The sequence below is a fragment of the Melospiza melodia genome, chromosome 2, assembly GCF_035770615.1.
Source record: "Melospiza melodia melodia isolate bMelMel2 chromosome 2, bMelMel2.pri, whole genome shotgun sequence".
Classification (NCBI taxonomy): Eukaryota; Metazoa; Chordata; class Aves; order Passeriformes; family Passerellidae; genus Melospiza; species Melospiza melodia.
The window spans coordinates 63,098,234-63,120,715 of record NC_086195.1 but is presented as its reverse complement, the minus strand read 5'-3'; positions in this window follow the sequence as shown (position 1 = coordinate 63,120,715).

Genomic DNA, 22,482 nt, shown 5'->3' with positions numbered 1-22,482 from the left:
AAAAGATGAAAGAAAACCTTTAAAATGGCAAACTCCAAACTCCTTCCACAGAATCTGTAAATCGGCTACTGCTACATTCATTGCTGCACTGCCCCACGTAGCCTGCCATGCCATTTATGCCACAGGAGTTTTTGTGGCCCAGTACTTCATGCATGGTTGTATCAAATAGAAAACAATATAACAGAAAGTTTTATTTCTTAATTTCTCTCAATATTAGTTGTAGCTCCCCATTATCTGTGACTTCATCACATTGTGATGCCTTTTTCCAACATGTTTCCAGCAATAAAAATCAGATGAGGAAGAGGCAGCAGGACAAGCCCACTGGGACAGTCTTTGACCCTGCTGGACATCTCCTTGGCTTCTAGAACACAGCAACACAAGGCGAGGTGGCAGGATGACATCCATTCAGGGCTCTTGTATTTAAGCCAGTGCAGCACTTTCTTCCTCTTTCTCACCTACAGAGTTTGAGCAGATCATACCAGAATGTGCTTTATCAGGGCACCCTCAGATCCCAGTGTTTTGGGGAGCCCAACCAAGATGTAGAAGGCCCAGTTCTTTCAATTTCTAAGCAGATTTGAAACCACATCTCTCAGTTAGCAAGGAAATAGCCTAAACAGCTCACCACAAAGCATTCCAGAGGAAGAATTACCTATGCTGCCCTTTTCAAACCCATGCTATCCTTCATTCTGATTCACATGGCTTTATTTTATTTTGAATTAGATGGGAGGAGAAAGAAAGAGTAAGCTACTTACACCAGGGAAATACTAAGATTCTGTGTCCTGTACTAATGACAGTAATTGTGGGTTTGACTCTATTGCCCTTTTCAGATGAAGCTGACATTTTTAGTAGAGACTCTGGACCCAAGCCATTTTCACTAGTGACCTGATTTTGGAGTCCTTACATCGCAGCTTCTCTCTGCCTTTGCCATATACAACAAACACATAAAATACAGCATAAAAATAATAAGTAAAATCCAAATATTAATTTATTTCCTTCTCTATTGCAAGACTGAACAGCATCAGCAGCTCAGTGATACAATGCCCATGAAAGAAGGAAACCAACAAATACTGAGACTCATTTCTACTTAAGAGGCACATGTGAAAGCAAAAGGAAAAAGGATACACAGAACTACTGAACCTTAGTTCCTTTGAAACTACAAGTCAAGCCTCCCTTTGAATTTTTCCCAAAAATATCACAAACTGTGAAAGAAGGAAAAGCTGGGAAGGACTGAGATGGAATATCAGACATAAGGATAAAGGAGAGAAAAGTTGAGGTGGCGTGGAAGCCAGAGGTTTCTCTGCCTTCCACAATAGTGTGGTCACCTCTACTACACTGTGGCCTTCAGGGTTAGGTCTCAAAGGATCAAAGGCTCCACTGTCAGGCCAGTCTGCCCAAGTTGCAGCAGGTCCCTTGTGATGGAAAGACACCTGTAGTGTCCGTGGGCAGATTCTTCAGGGAGCTACCAAAGGAGTCTCACAGAAGAGGGAGAGAGAGCTCAGAAACACAGAAGGATGCTCAGAAACAGCTACTTTCCTCTTGTAAGAGTTTTGTTTGATTGAAAGGCTGTTATGGTTTTCAGCTGCATCTCATCAGATGCCCAGATGCAGTAGCAACTCAGCCCAAAGCAGACTGGGAGAGAGGATGGCAGCTGCTGGAAAGGGCTCTTGGAAGAGATCGACTGGAGTAGCATCCGTAATCAGCTGGCCCTACCCAGGGTTGATGTATATATTGAGCAGAACTAAGGCAGATAGTGTCTCATGGACTGTCTTTTAGAACACTGTTGGGCAAGTTATGCTGGCTGATGATTCTCTTGATGATGTCTCTGATGATTCCTGGTCAGGAATAATGGCTCAGCTGGGTGGCATTGCACAGACATCTTACACCAGCTCTGTGAATGGTTTTCTCTATTCCAAGTTAATTTCCTAGTGAGTAGCCAGAGTAGGAAATGTGCAGATGCCATGAGGTGGTGGAGTCTCACAAAGGTGAGGGGAGCGGTGAGGTCCTGTGTTGACATGAGTAGGGTAAGTGACAGCTTGTAAGACAAAGTACTGAAGGCTCCTCATTGCATACAGGCATTTTGTTCATCGGTTGTCTCTAGCTGTGAAGGGCAAACTATTCCCACAGAGGCATTTTCCTGCCGAAACTCTTTAGAGGGGCAACTCTTCCCATCATCTGGACAAAAATGTTGGCCACTTCCCAAACAGAACTCTTGCAGCTCTCAGGTCAAGTCTCTCAAGTCAGCCAGCACTGCAAAAGCGCTTGGAAAGCCTCTACTTGATTCACCTAGTCCTTGTCAGGAGTATGAACTGGTGCTAGGACAGGCTTCCTGTTCTTGTAAATTAGCCTCTTCCAGTTTACCTGTGTCCCTTATCCAGGGTGTGCATGTGGCTGGGAAAGAATAAAGAATTGGGGAGGACATATAAAAGCTAGATGCCAAGGTGCAAAGTTAAATGGGATAACGGGAAAATTTATTGTTCCTTCTGACAAAGCTTTCTGAGGCAGAAGTGAAGCAGCTGATGTTTGTCAGAGATATACCTCATACAATGGATGTGGATATAAGTGCCTTGAGCCAGATGCTGGGAATCTGAAGCCCAAATCTGAACCAAATTACTCATGGCTGAGTCTTTACCCCAAGGCCTGGCATGCTGAAGAGAATAGTACAATGAGGCCTGAACCAGGTTCTCCATTGTCTTGTTCTAGAACATATGTTCAGGTAAGTATGCGATCAGGAGAATGACAATGTCTGCCTCAACTTCTTAAACTACTTTTATTGCAAAAAAAGAGGCTAGACTGATAGTCTGAAGACTGACAGCCCAGAAGGCTGATGTCTTCTTTCTGTTGTACAAACTGAGCACCACAGGCAAGACTTATCCCTGTCTCCCTCTGCCTTAAAATGTTCTTCATCTTCAGCATGTACAGGAGAAAATGGATAGTTAAAGCCTTCTTCTCTGCTGAGACTGAATGCTGAGTACTCAGAAGAAACATGCAAGATGAGTTTTTATAGGGATTCAGAGAAAACTTGAGCTGCTGGGTTGTGAAGGAAAGGCTGGAGAGAGGCTGGGGCTGTTAGAGGGGTGTGCTTTGGTTGTGTAGATGTGGCTATATCACTGTCTAGTGGCTGTCCAATGGAACACAAGTCCCCTTGCTGCAGCTAGACTTTGTGGACACACCACGTGCTCAAATAATGAGTTCTATGTTTTTTAAGCCAAAAATTTTTCTCCCCCTGCTGAGGAACATGAAGTTTGTGTATCTGCAACACATGGATTCCTTACAGAGGAGGAGACTTGCTCTTGAAGGGTAGTTTATATTGTTTTAGGCAGTGCAGGAATGAAGAAAGGAATCAGATTTTGGTTACGAAATGCTTAGGGATTAGACTGGTATTGCACTACCCAAAATGAAATCTACTGGTCCAGCTAGGAGTGAAGCATAAACAAGGCAAAATCTGAATTAAAAGCTGCTAGAGAGAGACAGCACCCAGTGTGCATTGGATAAAACCAGCAGCCCTGTGGACTGAGAACAATCCAACAACAACTCCAGCCCAGCTCCACAAATGTTATTGAACAAGTCTCATGAAGGTGTGTCCTATGTGAATTAGCCTTAAACAAAGAGGACTAAAAATCTCAAGCCTGTTCCTTCTTCCTCCCTGCTGTCTTGGTTTAAAAAGTTGAAAAGTCATGATTAAATTGGCTGCACTTGTTATTTAATATGTTTTATTTAGTTTGTATCTATGATTTTTTTAAATATTTATCATATTGCTAAAGAATGGTGACTGTTTTCATAGAAACTGGAGATGGAAGAGACCCAATAAGTTCACATCCAGTCCATCCCCCCTGCTGCCACTGCCAAATTGTTCTGCATGTTCATTTTCCAGGACCACCTCCAAACTAATTTTGAAATGTTCTACTTTCTTGGAGAGGGTCTGCACTACTCGTGTACAGATCTGGAAGTAGCTGGTGATGCCCATTCTCATTATCTTTCACTCCTTTCCCCTCTTCATCTTCTTTATTCTTGTAGTCCTTTTTTCGGGCACAGGACTTCTTATTTGGTTATCCTTAAATGTTTCTTCTCCCTCCTTAGATTTTTAAAAGGATCTGCGCAGTTGGGCAGGGTTACTCTGGCAGATGAAGCAGCCCAAGCAATATCATTTGAGCAGTTATTTGTTGAGCAACCCTACCCTGGAATATCCTGTCCTGGGGAGTATGAAAAACCAAAACAAAATCTCCAAGGTATTTGCTGAATATCAAAGCAGAAGCACACAGAGAACATTGGCCCTCTATTAAACACAGCCAATCACACTCCTCTTAAAATCCTATTCTGTTATAATTCTTTGGCAAGGAATTTTCTGCTAAAGATATTATTTATAACTATTGCAGTGCCTTTGTTTGTTACCCAGTCCCTGCGTTGGTTTGATCTACAGATCACACTTGGCCTACTTGAGGCAGCTTAGTAAGCTGGCTGTTTTCCCTCAAGACAGTCGTCTTGTGCTTCAGGAGGTAGCCCTGGATAGAATAACAGTTTCATGTCCACATTTTATGACTGCAAAGAAAACTTTCCAGATGTGAGCCACTGTCTTCCTTTATTTTCACATCCGTATTTCTTCTCTGTATTTCCATCGTTTGGTTCAGGTCAGCTATGGCAAAAACTTGCACATGTTGCCCTGTCCTTTTTACCTTAGGCTGAAGCACAAAAGCAGCACATCAGCCTGAGGCAATAGTGATTATTAAGTCTGCAGGTCTGTAAATGTTATTCCCTTTGTATTAGTCTGCAGTTAGTGAAATGTTGGGATGGAAAACCATCAGATCTGACTTCAGAGGAGGCTTCCAAACATCTCTTCAGCACAGACAACCCAAGCAAAACTTATACTATAGGATTAAAATCAAACACAAAAATCAGAAAAACATTGAAATCAGAAGACCTTTTGAAGTTTCAGGAGTGTTTTCCCTTTCTATATTTAGAAGGGCTTTTGGAGCACCTGTGTGTACATACTGAAAATTTTCAAGGTGAAAACTGAACCATAAGTGCTCATTTACTTTTGGGAAGCCTCTTGATCTTCTCTTATGTTTCCCACAGCTCCTTAGCTGCCATCCTTCCTATTCTGCTGCTCTTCTGTCAAAAGAATGAGTCACAGAAGTGCTGCATTTCAGCCAGATTTCTGGCCATATGTACATGTGCTTGCTTTTTTGAGTTCCTCTCCCAGCTCCTTTCTTTCTCTTGCAATTTCTATTCCATTTTTGAGTTGCACGCACTATCTGCCCCAAAATTCTAGCATTCCCAGAGAACTTGCACTTTGAATAATAAACAGCCCTCTAAGAACAAAAGAATCTTAATTAGCTCACACACTAACTATAATCTTAAAATGTGATTTATTCAAACAGTCAGTTCTGTTTAATGTGATTGCAAATGTGAGCAGATTTTGATAGATTGGCTGGATGTGGGTTTTGTGTTTGATTTTGGTCAGTTCAGGTATTATCTGCCTTGAAAAACATTAACTGAGATGAATCTTAAGTTCAGCTGCTGTCATGGTTAATTATTCTTGATGATGAAAGTTAATAGCTATTTTTCTCTACAATCTTTGCAAGTCTAAGTTTTTAATCTAGTAAAGACTGAATACTAATGCACTGTTCTACATAAATCACAGGGATCTGCCTTTTTACAAATTAGTTACTGTCTCCTATTGTTATCTAATAACAATAGACACGAAGAACTGGTGGAGTGAGCAGTGATGTAAAGCAGATCCTTTAGAATACTTTCTGTATAACAAATAATAGGAGGTGATTCAAAATACAAGGCCCCATCAAAAGATCTGAATGGCCCCCTGTAGGTTCTCTATGAATAAAGAGTCAGCATGTGGCAATATTTGCTCCTAAACAAGACATTTCATCCGGGACCTTAAAATTTGAATGAAAAAAAAAAAATCTTAAAACCAGTATGAATGTAGTTCTCCATATCTTTTTAGATTCACGCAAAATGCCATTCCCTCTGCACTTCTACCCATTCACAACAATCTAACCACTTTAGCTGATGTTGAGTGCGAAGTGAGATAATAAGAAATTCACACACATTGACATTTGTGCATGTATTCACTAAGCCTTAGGCCTCATCTGCAAAGAAAGCACTTGGACATCTCAATGGACATGTAGATGAACATCAGGTTCACCCAAACAATGCTTCCCAGAAAAGTGCTAATTTGTAAACTGAGGATCTTCTGCCTCTGATTTGCACTACTGTGGCAACAGATGGAATGCTGTATCAAGTGCAAGTGTTCTTCCTTTAAGACAGATGGCCTTAAAACTGGAGATGAGCAAGAAAAAGGACATAAGAATGATGAAAGATTGGGGGGAAAAAAGCCTCAGTGAAAATTTGAAAGAGACAGATTTGTTTAGTTTGTGAAAAGGAAGATGGAGGTGTGAATTTATCACAGCCATTCAGTACCAACATGGTGGTGGGCAAAGTGGTAAATTGAGTTAAGTTTCAACATCAAAGTCAATTTTCTGGTACTAAAAGGAAAAAAGTCAATAACCTTTCCTGTCTACTAGGCACAAAGAAATGGGTAAGTTCTCAACTCCTCAGATATGGAGAGACACCCATTTGCCTGCATTTACACCCAGACACCTAGTCCAGCAAGAGACAATTATTGGAATCTGAATTTATGCAAATTCAGACTTGAATTCAAGTAAATTTGGTAATGTTCCTGACAAATAGTTGTCAGAACAATGACCAACAATTACTCATGGAAAATATTTTCTATTAAAAACTAGGGTTTTTTTAGTAGTTAGGGCATTAATACCAAATCAAACAGTCTCTATTAGAGAGGAAGTCAAACAATGTGTTCACAATACTCCTGTCTTTATAATATCCAGCCTGAATTTATGCTTTCATTACAGTATGGTTTGATCATCAGTCTTAATGACGCTCTCATTAACCACCTCTGCTTTCCTGTGAAATGGTCACACATACTATTCAGCCATTACTGAATAAAACTACTCATTAAAAAAAGGAAATAATTTATCTACTTTTGTCATCTGTGTCATAGTTGCTAATGGGATGATATGATATCTAAAATGTAGATTAAAAAGTAAATTGTGTTTCTTTTTTAAAGGATAAAAAGTAGTTGAAAATGTTGCTATTGTGTTGTACCTACTTTTTTTCGTACCCCTTCCCACACTTACCATGCTTTAGAATGTCCTTCTTGGGTAGAGTGAGTCTTCAAGATTTTATAGACAATAAGAAATTTCTGGCTGGCTTTTAAATACTCATGTTTTGGTCAATATTGACATTTGTGTTTGAAGAGCAACAGAAGAAGAGGTAATCATGTTTAGCTGTATGTCCCACTACATTCTTTTTATACATCAGTCTTAATAGTTCCCATGACAAGATGCCTTGACTAAGGAAGCGTTTTGCTTCTCAGAAAGCTCCTTGCTACAAAACCACACTTGTTTAAGTATTGCCTCTCCTTTGTGCATAGCAATCAACTCACTTGAATTAATATCCTCATCCAATATTGCAGAAATAAGTTGCAGATAGTTACAAGAATGAGGAACTCCACAAACAAATATTCTCTGTCCTGCTGGGCATTGATTTATTCCACAGGCTTTTAGTGCTGGGTATTTGTAAACCTTTTCACCTTACTAGCTGTGACTTGGTCTGATTGTCTGTAACAAATCTTGGTACAATCTTGTTTACCTTATTATCTATCAGTGACTGGCCACTTTACCTGACTGATTCCATAGGCACACCCACATCTCTGCCTGGTGGCTGATTCAGTAACTAAGTTACTGTTGAAATAAAACAAAAGGACCTGACCCCAATAGTTCTGGATTTTTATCAAAAAGAAAGAGCCTAACATAAGCTCCAACATAAATATTCATATAGATACTTAGATACTAATCTAAGTATCTGAGTATCTATATGAATCTTTATCACCTGGTTGAATCTGAAGCTACGGCTCCAAGAAAATCCTCCTAAGCAGAGCCACAAGGTTAAGGGATTCCTGTTTGCCTCCCTCAGGTACCCAAACACTCATTTATCCCTCTTTCTTTGGTGTGGTTGACTGTGGAGGTGGACAGGAAGTTGGGGAATAGATCTGATTAAAGAGTCAAAATTAAAAATATGTCTATGTTGAATCTGGTCCTGTCTCCTATACAGACCCGCAAACATTAGTATCATCATGACTAAAGAGGCTGGATAGGAGGGAAAGGGAATCTGCCAGAACCAGGAGAAATACCTGTAGAAAGTTGCCTGACAGGATCCCTCTATTCCTTGAGGTTTCCTAAAACTGTTCTAAGTGTTCCATAGTCAAATTATTAGTATTCTACCTTATTCTTTATGTTGATTATTGCATAGTCCTACATCAGTAGTTGTCTCACTTACTGCTTTCACTGTTTTCTTTCTCTTTTAGTCTTTACGCTTGCTTGAGTTGTTTGCTTTTCAAGTAGCACTTTTAGCCCTCAGAAAATACTGTAGTTATTAATTTTTTAACTTTTCCCAGAATCCAATTATTTTGCTTGGAGTTTGAATTAAACCCATCATCCATCATCTTGTAAGACAGGAGACAACACTTGGCACTGTAGCTTGGTGTTAGTAACATTTTTCAAACTTATTTTTCTACTGCTGGTTTGTTTTGGGTGATAGCAAAAATGTTGTAATTTGCATTGGCTTTTTTCTTATTTTTATTTTAATGGTAGTTGGTTTTATTTATTTTACTTGTGGTTTTTAGAAGTACTTATGCAGTCCAAGAGGATTACAGTGATTACAACTGCTTGCATCTCAGCTACCAGCTGTTTACCTTTCAGCTTCTTGTTGAATGTGGTAGGCTAGGAGATGTCATGTGAAGATTAAAAGACTGTCACGTCCACATCCTGAATGCTGTCCTCAGCTCTGGTCTTTCCCACCGAAAACAGGATGTACCAAAACTAGAAGAGGTACAAAAGAATTAGGATTGTCAATGAACTGGAATAGCTTACATACAGGCAGAGATAAAATATGCTGTTCAGCTTGGAAATGAGGCAGCTGAGGTATGTTGTAGTAGAGGTTTGAAAAATCATGACTGGGTTGGAAAAAACAAAAGATAAGTTTGCCATTTCAATGCCTCCTTCAGGACTGTTTTGGCTTTCAGGGAGGATTAGAACTGGTTGATTTTAGAACCTAGGAGACAGCTGAACGACATATGGACTGTTCATTTACTCCCTCCCTCAGCACTTGTTTCTAGTCTACAGGGGTAGTATGCTGCCTTCTTAACTGGAGCTTTAGTACAACTGGGGATGGCTGCATAGGCAGCCTGGAACCAGGGAAGGAGGGGTGGAGAGGAGGCCTGGATGCACCATGCTGTGAGATCAAGTCTCCAGTGAGACAGTCCTGAGTGGTGTTATTTCTAGTTGACTGCTGGACAGGAACAGCAGATATTAGGAGAGAAGGGAAAGAATCTGCCTTTTCCTCTCCTGCTCCTGCACTTTCAAGTGTCTTAGATCACAGTTTTCACTGCAAGGCTGCTGTCTTGTTTTCTGCCTTCCCCATGTTAACATTCTCTTTGTGACCCTTGCTTGCCTGGGCAAGCAGTTTCTTTCTTAACTCTTTCAGGATAGTCATCATATAAGTAAGGTGTTCATGGCCGTGCCTGTTTCTATTCCTGCCCCTTTCACAGACACGCAACATTCTTCAAATCAAATATTAGAGGCAAGGTATCAGTTAAAAAAAGATCTGCCCTGAAATAAACCTTACACATTTCATAACATTTCCTTTGTCACCAGAAGCCCTGCAAAAATTGAATCTCTTCTGCAGGCTGCTGCTCCTCTCTTCTAGCCACCACATTTTTCATTCCAGGCCAGCAACTTCAATGTTGCTAATGGTTTCCCCTTGGTGTGCACTCGATGTATAAACAAAGATCTTTTTGCACAAAACAAAGTTGAGTTATCATCTTTGATCAGATTGTTTGGATCAGGTTCAGCTGACAACTACGGAGTTGTTTTTCCACCCCTATGGATTTTCAACATGCTGCAAATCCCTTATGCTTGTGGGATTTCTGTTTGTTTGCTTGGGTTTCTTCAGAGGTTAACTTCTCCAAAGAGCAGTGTGGAAAAGAGGAATGAAGTAAATTTCCCAGATCCTGAGGAGCAAAGAATGTGTGTTGCTGGCAGAATATGATTGCTAAGAAACATCTTGGATGCCATCAAGCTAAAAGCATAAGGGCTGTGAAGTCAAAGAGTGCATCCACAGAAGAGGTGAAGCTGAAGCTGTCAGGCCTTTGAGCATATGGTGCACACATGAAATAGATCTTCAAGATCAAAGGTTAAAAGTTATTTTTTAACTCGTGTAAACAGTTCTTTGTGCTTCCACAGTACCTTTCCTTTTGTCTAGGGATGCTAAAGCGTTTTTGTAACTCTGGGGACCATTACCTTATCTAACAATCAGGAACACTAACGTACAGAGAGTTGAGGTGCAAAGTCAAGTCATGCAATCAGAAGGTAAGGGCTGGCAAAAGCAGGGACTGTGCCTTTCTCTGTGGACCTTGCTTTTACAACATCAAAGATTTAATTTTTAAAAGGGACAAATAACTTTTAGTAGTGTGTTTATGAGCAGGCTAACCCTTCCTATAGCCAAAAGACTATCAAAAGATTACTTTGTACTGCGATTTACCGAAGGGAAGACACCAACGCAGGAAATGAAATACTATTATTGTTGTTGTTATTATTATTATTATTATTATTATTATTATTATTATTATTATTATTATTATTATTATTATTATTCCCATTTTAAAGATGAGATACTCAACACTCAGTTTTGTCTTCTAATGGATGAAAAGATACTTCTACCTCTACTCTGCCTACCTTTGTAAGGGCACACATACTGAAATACACACCTTTAGACAAAGCAGCAGCACTGTTGCTGAAATCTTAGCCTTCCTGCAGGCTCTGATTTTGTCCCTGAGCCCCAAGTATCAACTCTCCATCTGGGACACACACATTGGGGTACTGATGCCATCAGTATCAAAGAAATTATTTTTTGGATACAGAGCTTGACAACAGCAGTGCTAGGTATGTTTTGTCCATGTTTCTACTAAACATCAGTGCTCCAAGTTCAGATTTTATTTATACTTTCAAGTGCTTAAAAATCTCTTCACTTGCCCTCATCAATGAGGACTGAAACAAGAAATAGCACAGTACTGAACAGATAGACCAGATTGTTCTTACACTACTGTAGATCCTGGAAGTGAAATATGAAGTAGTTGTTTCTTTGATCTAGAAAGTCTGAATAACACCTTGAGTACCAAAGTGATCTACAGGAAAGGGCATGATGGAATGTATTCATGTTGCCAAACGTCTGTGAGTTTAAATGAACCACACTAAACTCAAGCAGATGTTCAGAGAACAGGCAAAGTTATTGGCAAAGACCCCAGTAAGGACCACTTTAGAGGGGTGCCTGATTTGCAGTATCTGGGTAGGCAGTTTACAGAGGAGTCTGAAGCAGTTTTGAATTCTGTGATGGTCTGATTTTGAAGTATCTCTTCTTCCTGAAGTTCCACACAGACCCTAAGCTTACCAAAAATAGTGAGTGGAAATTCTGTGGGGAAAAAATAATAGGGGAGATTTGAAATATTGTTACATTGATTTTGATAACCATTTTTTCCATCTGAATTTCTGAATATTTTAAATATTTTAAGACATAAATGTTGGAAAACAAAGGGTATTCCTGTTAAAGAATGCCTAATTTTGGAAATATTAAATTCAGATAGCTTAACCACATAATTTCTTCCCCAGATTTTACTGAGTCAATTAATAAAAAGCTGCACTTTCTCACCAGCAGGGCTGATTTAAAAGAATTGGCTTTTCCTAATAAACAGTATAACTTCAGAAAAACCACAGCCAGTTTTAAGAGGCACTGTGTTCAAAAGCACTGCAAAACTCTTCACACACACTCCTCACTGCTTCTCAGTAACAAACATATCATAACCTGGTGGTAACCAGCTTTTTATCAATAGCTGTCAAAAGGTACAGGTCAGCAGGACCAGCACAGAAAAAAAGGTGCTGATGCAGGTATTCTGAGTATGAGGCCTGACCAAGTAAGATGAGGAGATGATAACATGAGGGCTTTCTTTTTTGAGAGCCTTCTTTTTTTCCTTTTTTTTTTTTTTTTTTTTTTTTTTTTAACAGAGGCTGGAATTACTGGAGGTATCAATTAGTCACATAGATAACCACACAAGAAAGTTTGTTCTCTTTGGACTGCAAATGAGAAATGAAATAATTTGCAAGGAAATGTGTCTATTGCTATATGGTCCTCAGCATGGTAAAGGTCAAAAATTCCTGATCAGGTATGGAGGTTGATCCCTACTGCCTGCTGCCAGCTTCCTGGAACTTCCCATTAGCTATCTCTGCACAGTATTGCAGATGTGATGCATTTCCTTGGGTATCTAGGAAGTGAGCAACTATAAAAAGATTGTTATGGAAAAGTCTATTAACACTACTGTGTACTGATTGCACATGTACAATATTTTAGGATTCAGAAGTCACGGAAATGCCAATGGCTCGTTTAAGAAACAAAATTATTAATAGAAGATTAAGTGTATTCACTTGGATGAATGACCAGCAGGGATATTTGCTTTAGATAGTGCAAAAGCATATTCTGATGAAAATATGGGGTAATCAGACCAATAAACCAATTCTTCCTTTAGTCCACATTTGTCAAACTGGTACTTGCAAGCCTGTGACTTGACTTGTTTCCTCCACTGTGCTCTTTTTCCCTTGCAGATCAAAGCCTGCCCGGGTTCTAAATATGCTTGTTATCCTACTGCCACTCAGAAACAACCACATCCTTTCCTAAGCCAGTCCATGCAAAGCCCAGAATGTCTTGGAAAAGTGGTCTGCACTGACTGAGATCAGCTGTTGAACAGTTGGCTCAATAAGGAAGAATGGCCTTGTGGATTAGAGAGTGGAGTGATTCTCAGGAGATCAGACTCTGTACCTTGCTTTTTCACAACTTACCTGAATTACATTGGCCAAATTACTTAACTCTGTGCTTTAGTTCTCTTGCAGCGTGACAGTACTTGTGTACTTCTCTTGGAAAATGCTAGTACATTATAGTGATGCTGACAAATAGAGCACCTAAATGTCTACATAACTCCAATGCCAATTTCTGTATCTGCCCTGACATAAACCTCAGTGCCACAAGATACCAGGACCTTCACCGATGCCTTCTCTCAGTTAGTTTTTCTCAGTTTCAGTGTTTCAAAGTTAGTGTTTTCTCAGCTTTTCTTTGGAACCACTTAGCTCCATTGTTTCAGTTCCAGGCTTTCCTTAATGCTGAAATGTTTCATTTATGCCAGATTACAAATCAGATTGTAGCTAATGAAAACAACCGTTTTATTTTTTCCCATCTACTTTCAAATGCAGGAAAAACATGCTTCTTGGAATTTTCAGCTACTCAGCCATTCTTCTAATTCATTTCACCAATTTCATTGTAGGAAATGTTAAAAATTGCTATGGTCCTTCTCAGATATTTCAGTAGTGAGTTGGTCCTACACAGAATAAATGTGACATGCAGAGAACTAGAGCCTTGACATGGCTCCCTTGCTTCCCAGGTGCATTTCCCTGTGTCTGAGAATCCATTGCAGCTCATTCTTGGAATGCGTTACTGTAGCTGTGGTCCACAGCACCAGTATCCTGGTTTAGAGCAAATTTGGGAGGAAACCTCCAAAGGGATTCTTCTAGAAAGCAAACTTAAGTGGCTCCTCTCTCAACTTGTTTGGGAAAATATTTCCTTGGAGAAAAGTGGAAAAAAAACCCTGTTTATTTAACAGGCAAAGAATTCACTAGCACAAAAAATTGAACAATATTAAACAATAAAACATCTTGCCACTCTGAAGGGATGACAAACTCAGGAAGTCTCCTTCATGGGCTGTAACTCGGCTTATTCAGTCTCTTATCAGTCCATCCAGCACTGGGAAATGCCACGGCCCAGGCCTGACCCAGTGGGCCACAGGTGTGAGTTTCTGGTGCTTTTTTGAATTTTCAGTCTATAGCAGGTTTAAACAGTTCTAAGAAGAAGAAAAAATATACAGTCCAGGGAACTTCTCTGCCTCAGCTAGCTAAAAACAAACTAAAAATAAAGGAGAGCTCTCTCTTGCTGTCTGTCTGTGCTGCAGACAACACAGTTTGGGAGAAGGATGCGGGGGAGCAAGTGCAGTACTTGATAACAAACTCTGCACTTCTTCTCTCCCCTCTTTTGTTCTCAGAACTAGTCTTAAAGGCGCAAAACTTATTTCTGGGCTAAACAGACAAATGGGGATACAAGCATCATAAAGTCACCCCAGGACAACCAGTGACTTGGTTTTCCCTCTCATCAGGGACATTGTAGAAGATGAGCCTGCAATTCTTCTTCTTATGACTTAAAGTGGCAGATTCCTTCTTTAGTTTACGAATTGAGAAATTTTACTTCGTTTAAAAAAAATTCTCCCCTTGTTTAATTTTACATCAGACTGGATGACCAACAGGACAACCACCTCTCTTTTGCTGAAATTAATTGTACCTAGCATTCTGCTGTAGAAATTGCTGAACAGAACGAAGCTTTGAACATCTTAACTCTTTCATGTGTAAAAAAGGACAGAACAGCCACATTTCCAAATATGCAATAGACACAGGTAAGCTCACCTCCTTTTACAGGTCTATGTGTACCTACCAGAAAGATGAGCCTGTGATGTTTCTTCTAATTCCCAGCCAGCATAGTTCATACAAGATTGTTTCCAGGCACGCTATATTTTCTAGTTCAAATAGTTATATTTTCTAGTTCACAATTTTACCTCTTCTCACAGATCTTCAGATTAGCCAAGAGTGGCTCTATCACTCACTGGCTTAATCACATCAGCTGCTCCCTGATCTCAGAAGGAGGAATGGAGTAAGCTTGCTCCTCTTCATAACAGGCATTTTTAACCAGGGGGACTGGGCATACAGGTCAGAACAATCTGTGCTCTCCATTATGTGCGAAATCTAGCTCACTTCTTCCTGAAACTGCATTTCTACCAGCTATATTGGACTACTTGCTTAAAATAAAAGCAGTGCATCCTCCCACTGAATGCTGAAGAGCAGCATTGCAATCGTACACAAAAGAATTTTTTTTCTTCACTGATCTACTTTGAAGGTCCTAATGCACCAAAATCTAGGTTTGCCTAACTAATGCTCAGAAGTCTGTGTCGATCTGCTGTCTTCCTCATCTTTTCACACAAACAATTTGGTTGTATTTACAGCACTTGGAAGAGAAAAAGGCAAAGACTCATTGCAGTTGCCTGCTGACCAATATACTGTATTTGTTAACAGACTTGTTAGAGACTTCTTAAGGAGTTCACTTGAATCAGGAGTAATACTTCTCTCCACGATTTTACTGCATATATTTTTGAGCTTCTTGTGCAATTTGCCTTTCAGATAATGTTTTGTCCATGCACAAAGGGCCCAGACCTAAGAGCTGGCAAGTACAGCACAGAGATTGTTATTTTACCTCAAATTATTCAGATATTTATAGCTAAAATTAGAAAAAAGACGCTCCTACTACAATCAAGGTATCAATTGCAACAGCCCAAGTGACAAGGATGGCTTTCTTCCAGAATATTGTGTATTCTTGGAACATGCAAAGATGCTGCCATCACTAGATGGGTGGGACACTCCTTTTTTTTCTTTCTTTTTTTTCCTCTTTCCTGCACATGTGAGAGGGAGAAAGAGATGAAAAAGGAGTAGGAGTTTTGAGTGTATTTCAAATCTTATCAAGGCAAAAACTTCCATTAATATTGCTTGTATAACCAGAGCAGGAGAGTACACAAAGTGTCTCAGAGAAGATCAGTAACAGATAAATGACATTTTTTATATAAGTCCAATAAATAATTATGTCTTAAGTCCAATAAGCTCCACAGCTTACCTCCTAAAATGTCCAGAGTAAGCAAAAAATTGGCTGCTAAAAATCCATAACCACAGGACATCTTCCTTCATCTCCTTTGCTTGTGCACTGTAACACTGTGTTAACATGTGAGGACATGATAATGCTATCTTGCACCTTAAGGTGTTAAGCTCAATAAGAAATGTGACAAAGAATACTTTGCAAAATGTCCTTGTGACACCCCTACCCAGCTTAGCACTTTTGTCAGCACCACTCAGCATTGCATGGGGGAGTCACTGCAGGTGTGTAATAACTGTGATCCTGGAGACTTCCCCTTAGGGTTCATATTCAACTCACTTAAATGCTTGGGAATTGTCAGGGGCATGTAAAGGAATGGATTACCATGTCTCAGAAGTACGGAGCGTTAATGTAAACTGAAAGGATTGGTACTGCAATCTCTTGGCTTCTCACAGTTCTGTCTGATGGAGATTTTTTGTCAGACATTGTCTTTTATAGCCTGACATTCCTTCTTTTACTGGTATTACTTTTTTTCATATTGTTACTTGTTCCTGAAATTGTACTTATTCACACCAATAAAACATTTAGGAAACAGCTGATGGAGAAGTGTATGTACAATGGAGTTGTACAGCACTATGGAGCTTCAAATCCATCCACAATACTTATATTGATACATGTCTAATGACTTGTGTTTGATAAGCAAAATTATCATGTCTCTTTATTCACTGGTAGATCAGCCTCCAAGTATTTCTCTTTAGGCTGGCTGAAATTCAGTGTAGGATGCCTCTGGTATTAGAACAGAAACTTTCAACAGATTTTTAAATTTCTCTTGGAAATGCTGAAAACAATTTGCAAAAATTGTCTTTGTAAGTTGAGGGGGGGGAAATAATTAAACATTTAAAAGGATTTTTAAAATATTTTATATGTTCTCATTCTGTTCCCAATTTTGTTTGGATTGTACTATACTGTCTCTATTGAAATTAAATGCTTTGGCTAGATTTTTTTCCAAGGTTTTACAAATACTTTTTTTATAATTTCCCTTTTAAGTATATACTTAGAATTCTTAATGATTTCTCTGAGAGGACAACTGCTTTCTATCAGTTGCAATTTTCACCCGTATGGTTTGCAAGTTTTATTAAATAGGAACTTCTCTCCTTAGAGACTCTTTGTCCCTGTCTCCAAAGGGCTATCATCCATATTCTCATTTGTCTGCATGAATTCAAATTTTCCTCTTGCATTCAGTTGTCTGAATAGCTTTAGACTTTCAAACACACCTTATAATTAATTTCCCCTCTTTTCTAAACCTCAGTCTTCTTGTCCCACATCATCTTTCCCTTGACTGCCTCAGAGTTCTGTTCACATGAATAATTCTCCTTTTCCCTGTATTTTCTTCTAGCTTCACATGAAAATTTCCCAGAATGAGAATGGAGCAAATTGCAAAGAATTTGCTGAGAGTGGGCTAGACTGGTGGGATTGATCATGAGGCAGGCCTGAGTGGAGGGGAAGTGACAAGAAAACTACAGTGCAACATTAAACACCAGCAGAGGGTGTTTAATAGGCACTCAATAGGCACTCAATACCTCATGTCCAAAAGTGCTGTAGCTGCTCTGGAGAAAAGGTGGAAAGGGGATGATGCTGGTGAGATGACTTCTGTCTCTGTAGTTCATGACAAAAGAGTGGCAGCAAACAAGGCTGATGTTTGCTAGGGCTGTATTGACAGCAACATTGTCAGTAGATTGTGTGAGGGGAAAGATGCTACTGCATTTTGTTCAGCACTTAGACCACCTCTAAAATAGCCTGTCCACTCCTGGGTTCCACAATGCAAGATAGACACAAATTAGTGCAAGTTTGGTGGTGATGTGACTGAAGCACTTGCACTGTGAGGAGAGGCCAAGAAAGCTCCCCCTGTTTGCCCTGGAGAAGAAATCGCATCTTTCCAACAACCACAAGGAGGTTATTGAGAAGGTGGAGCCAGGTTGTTCACAGTGGTGCATGGTGAGAGGATCAGAGATGGCAGCCAGAAACTGAAAGAAGAGCAGGTCAGGCTTGGTGCGAGGTAAAAATTTTTCTCTATGACACTCAAGCAGCAGAGCAAACAAGTACTTGAAGAAGGGTGTTCCATTTCTATCCTTGAGTGCAGAGAAAGGCGAAAATCTGTGGAAGGATCAGGCAAGTAAGTCCTATGAGGAGTGGCTAAGGGAGCAGAGGGTGTTTAGCTGGAAAAAAGGGGTCTCAGGGGAGACCTTACTGCTGTCTGCAACTGCTTGAAAGGAGGTTGTAGCCATATGTGGTGTTGGCCTCTTCTCCCAGGCAATTAGTGACAGTAGAGGATGAAGTCTCAAGCTGTACCAGGACTGGTTTAGGTTGGACATTAGGAGGAATTTCTTCCCAAAAAGGGTGATTTAAACATTGGAATGGCCTGCCCAGGGATGTGGTGGAGTCACCGTCCCTGGAGGTGTTTAAGGAAGGACTGGATGTGGCACATAGTGCTCTGGTATGGTTGACATAGCGGTATTCGGTCAAAGGTTGGACTCAGTGATCTGGGAGGGCTTTTCCAACCTTATTGATTCTGTGATTCTATGTTTCTATTTACAGAAGCTGGCAGGACACAGCCCTGGGCGGCCCAGTCCAGCCTCATCGCTGACTCCTTTGGGAGTATGAGGGGGACTGGAGCTTCCTGGCGTTGCTTCCAGCCCTTGGCGCTGTGACCCTACAGCTCTCCCTCAGCACGCCCTGACGGCAGCCCCCGCACAACACCGCAGAGCTCCTCACAGCGTCTCAGCCCTTCACAGCCCCTCAGCCCCCTCACAACCTCTCACAGCCCCGCGCAACACCTCACAGCCCCTCACAGCCCCTCACAGCCTCTCACAGACCCCTCACCGTTCCTCACCCCCCCACCAGCCCCCTGATAGCCATCTCACAGTCCTGCACAGTCCCCTGACAGCCCCTCACAACCCCCCCACAGCCCCCTGACAGCCATCTCACAGTCCTGCACCATCCCCTCACAGACCCCTCACAGTTCCTCACAACCCCCCCCCATCCCCCTGATAGCCATCTCACAGTCCTGCACAGCCCTGCACAGTCCCCTCACAGACCCCTCACAGTTCCTCACAACCCCCCATCCCCCTGATAGCCATCTCACAGTCCTGCACAGCCCTGCACAGTCCCCTCACAGTTCCTCACAACCCCTCATCCCCCTGACAGCCATCTCACAGTCCTGCACAGTCCCCTCACAGCCCCTCTCAGCCCCTCACAGCCCCCGCACGGCCCCGGGGCCGCCGGGCCGAGGGAGCGGCCTCCGGAGCCGGCAGGGGGACCTCGCGCCCCAGCCCGCCGTGCCGGCGCCGCAGCCTCGGCTTTTAAGGAATAAAATCGATGTGGAATTCAAGTGAAATTGAAGTGGAACCCAAAGGGTCCCGTGTTGTCAGTTCAAGCCGTGCTCCTTGCCACAGGGAGCCTGGGGGGTAGGGGCGGGCCGCCAGGCCTACTCGGGGTCTGTGGGGGCTGCTGGGAGGAAAAAGGAGGAGAAAGGCGAAATAAAGACCCAAGCCCAATCGCCTGACTGGGCACCGTCATCATAGGACATAACAATGTTTTCCCTCTGTGGTGCACTGCCACTGCAGGTGTTTGTGCTGGGCTTTAGAGCGGGCAGATACAGTCAGCACTGAAATGTCTCTTTTCATTGGTGTCAGGGATGTGGATTCCCTTGAATCCAGACTTTCACTCACTCTTTGCCAGTGAGAGGAAGGTTAGCAGTCGTAAAACTTATACGAGAAGATAAGTAGATGCCATGGTTCCTAACTCTGTGTTCTGGGATCAAACAGCTGCTTTGCATCTCTTTAGGGGAAGGCAGGGTTTGATGTTTCTGTGTGCTATGCTGATCAAGCATTTCTGTATTTTCATTGATAAAACTTCTATGTTCCTGTACCGAGTTGTTTTTATACACTTTCTGCTCTGGGTGCATACATAATATTGAGGGACTTAACTACTGACCCGATTAAAAAACCAAAAAACCACCTTCTTAAAAGTCTAATCGAATTTCTATAAAGGCTTAGGTCTGCAAAATAGTTTTCACTCTTTAGCACTTCTAGCCTGCTTTGCCATGATTTCAAAGTTCTTAAGTGATAGCTTTGCCTTTTAAGTATAAGCTTCAACTCTGATTGAACTAAAGAAGATGAAGGAATAAGTTGTTCATTATTATTAATCATCTTTTCCAATACAGCGGGGCAAAGATGACTGGCCATGTGACCTGTTGTTATCCCTCAGCATAATTCTGCCAGTTTCAGCCAATCCAATCCAATCCAATCCAATCCAATCCAATCCAATCCAATCCAATCCAATCCAATCCAATCCAATCCAATCCAATGCAGCCTCAGCTGTGTCATTCTCCAAACAGTTAATTGGACAGCAGGTCTTGCATGTTATTTCAGGCACAGAAAGAAAAATCTCTGAAGAAAGAAGATCTTGTAGTTTTAAGATCTTCTGCTTCTGGATGTCTGATCTACTAGGAAAGGCTTCTACCTTGTTCACAATATGCTCTGTTGCCATAGGCAACTTGAGAAATAGAAGCTGTGGTTCTCATAATTCTTTCAAGAAACTATCTAGTGATAAAGGAATAGGATACCGAGCATCTTTTTTTTCTTTCCTTGGCTTTGTGTTGGTTTTTCTTTCCACACAGAATCTCTTGCTAGGTGTCATAATTTGTTTTCCCCCTCATATCTTGTTAAATTAGACACTTTCTATTCCACAGTACAAATGTAATATATTCTGGATGTTCCATAAACGTTCAAGAAACCTGATTATTCTGACTCTTTCATCTTCACTTCTTTGTCTCCTTTCCATGCAGCAGCACATGGTGGCAGATGACAAGCTGGAAAGCAGCTTTGCAGAAATAGTTCTGGTGGACCCCAAGCTGTACAAAGTGACAAAGATACCCCTCCTGGACTGTGTTAGGAGGGGTATCCTTCCCCCACTGAACACTGGTGAGGCCACACCTGTAGTACTGTGTCCAGTTCTGGGCTCCCCAGTAAGAGTCACTGAGTAGGAAGGATCTTTCACACCTTCCTTATTTAATCAGTCATTTAAAGTGTTTTTGCACCAGACAGATTAATCAGGTACTTTCTCCATTTTCTTCATCACTTGCATACGTTGAACTTCACAAATTCCACATTGTAAACATGCTTTCTAGAGACTTAACCATCTTTTTTCACTTCTCCAATTCTAATATTTTAACTTTTTAGAAAATATGACATGTTTCTGGGTATGGTAGTGCATTTAACAGTGCAAGGTAAAGAAGTAAGATCTCTCTGTTGCTTCCATGTCATAGTCCCATTTTAAAACCTGTACAAGTTAAATCACATACATGTTTCAGAAGAGGGCAGGAAATATACATGATGCAGCAGCTGTGCACATAGGTATGCAACTGCAGTCTGAGCTACTCTCAACTCAAAGTTTCCGTTTTTTCCTAGGTGTATGCCCTTCTGAAATAATAAGCACTGCTTATTAGAAGCATGTGGCTGGCCATAATTTTTTATTATTTTCATGAGGTTGTTTTAGGTTTTTGTTTTAAGAGATTAACAAAAGCAATGGACAAAAGATATGCTGATCTCAATATCAAGAACATACCAAGTGGAAGATAATTTGAGGTTGTATATCAAATTCAGGTTGCAAGCTCAAATTCACAAGTATGTGAGGAGGTATGACATGTTAATGTCTGTAAGAATATACCAAATTTCTGGACCTCTGTGCAAAATCTTTCTTTGCTAGTGGCAAGCCTTGCCTAGCTTTCCTGGAGTCTGTGAAGCTGCTCTGCACTTGATGCATTGCACTTCCTGTTGCAAGCCAGCCTGGTGTATCACTCATCTCCTTACACTTTCTCAGTCCTCATCCATTTCCCATCTTTCACAGCTTTCACCAGCTTTCCTGTCTAACTGTAGTTTTTGTCTTGAAAACCTTCTGGCAGTCCATCCTGAAATCAGAAAACATGTTTTGCTTAAATCCTTCCTGGTCCCAGCATTATGGTCCTCTTAGTGCAGAAGATTGAAAACCAAGGAGAAATTAGTTATGAATTTATGACAGCCTGGCATTCCAGTGTAGAGAAGCATTTTGTTTATACATATATATAAAATTTTGCTTTTTGCCTTCTGAGTTTGGAAAGGAGGAAGAAAGATAATTTGAAACCAAAACATAGATAGATTTCTTTAATAGAATTATTGTATTTTTCTGGCTGAGTGTAACCTCCAATAGCAAATAAGTCACCTGAAAGAGGAAAAAGTGCCCTAAGGCCTACTTGCCGTGTGGTGCTTTTTTAATATCGATCTCCTCAGAAGTAACTGCAGAATGTTCTGGAAATGCAACACTTCACTGTTCCATCACTTGTTAACCATAGGGAAATATTGCTTGTTGCAGTAGCACTAGCTGGCATTAAGGAATTTTCAGTAAAACTAACTGACTTTTCTCTTTGCTAATGACCTGTATGCTGGGAGCAAGTGTACACTCACCAAGTTTAAACAAAAGACTTGGAGCAGTGGAGCCCAGACAATTGTGTGACCGTCTAGAGGGGTCTCGAGAGGCTGGGGAAACGAGCAGAGAGGAACCTCCGAAAAAAAA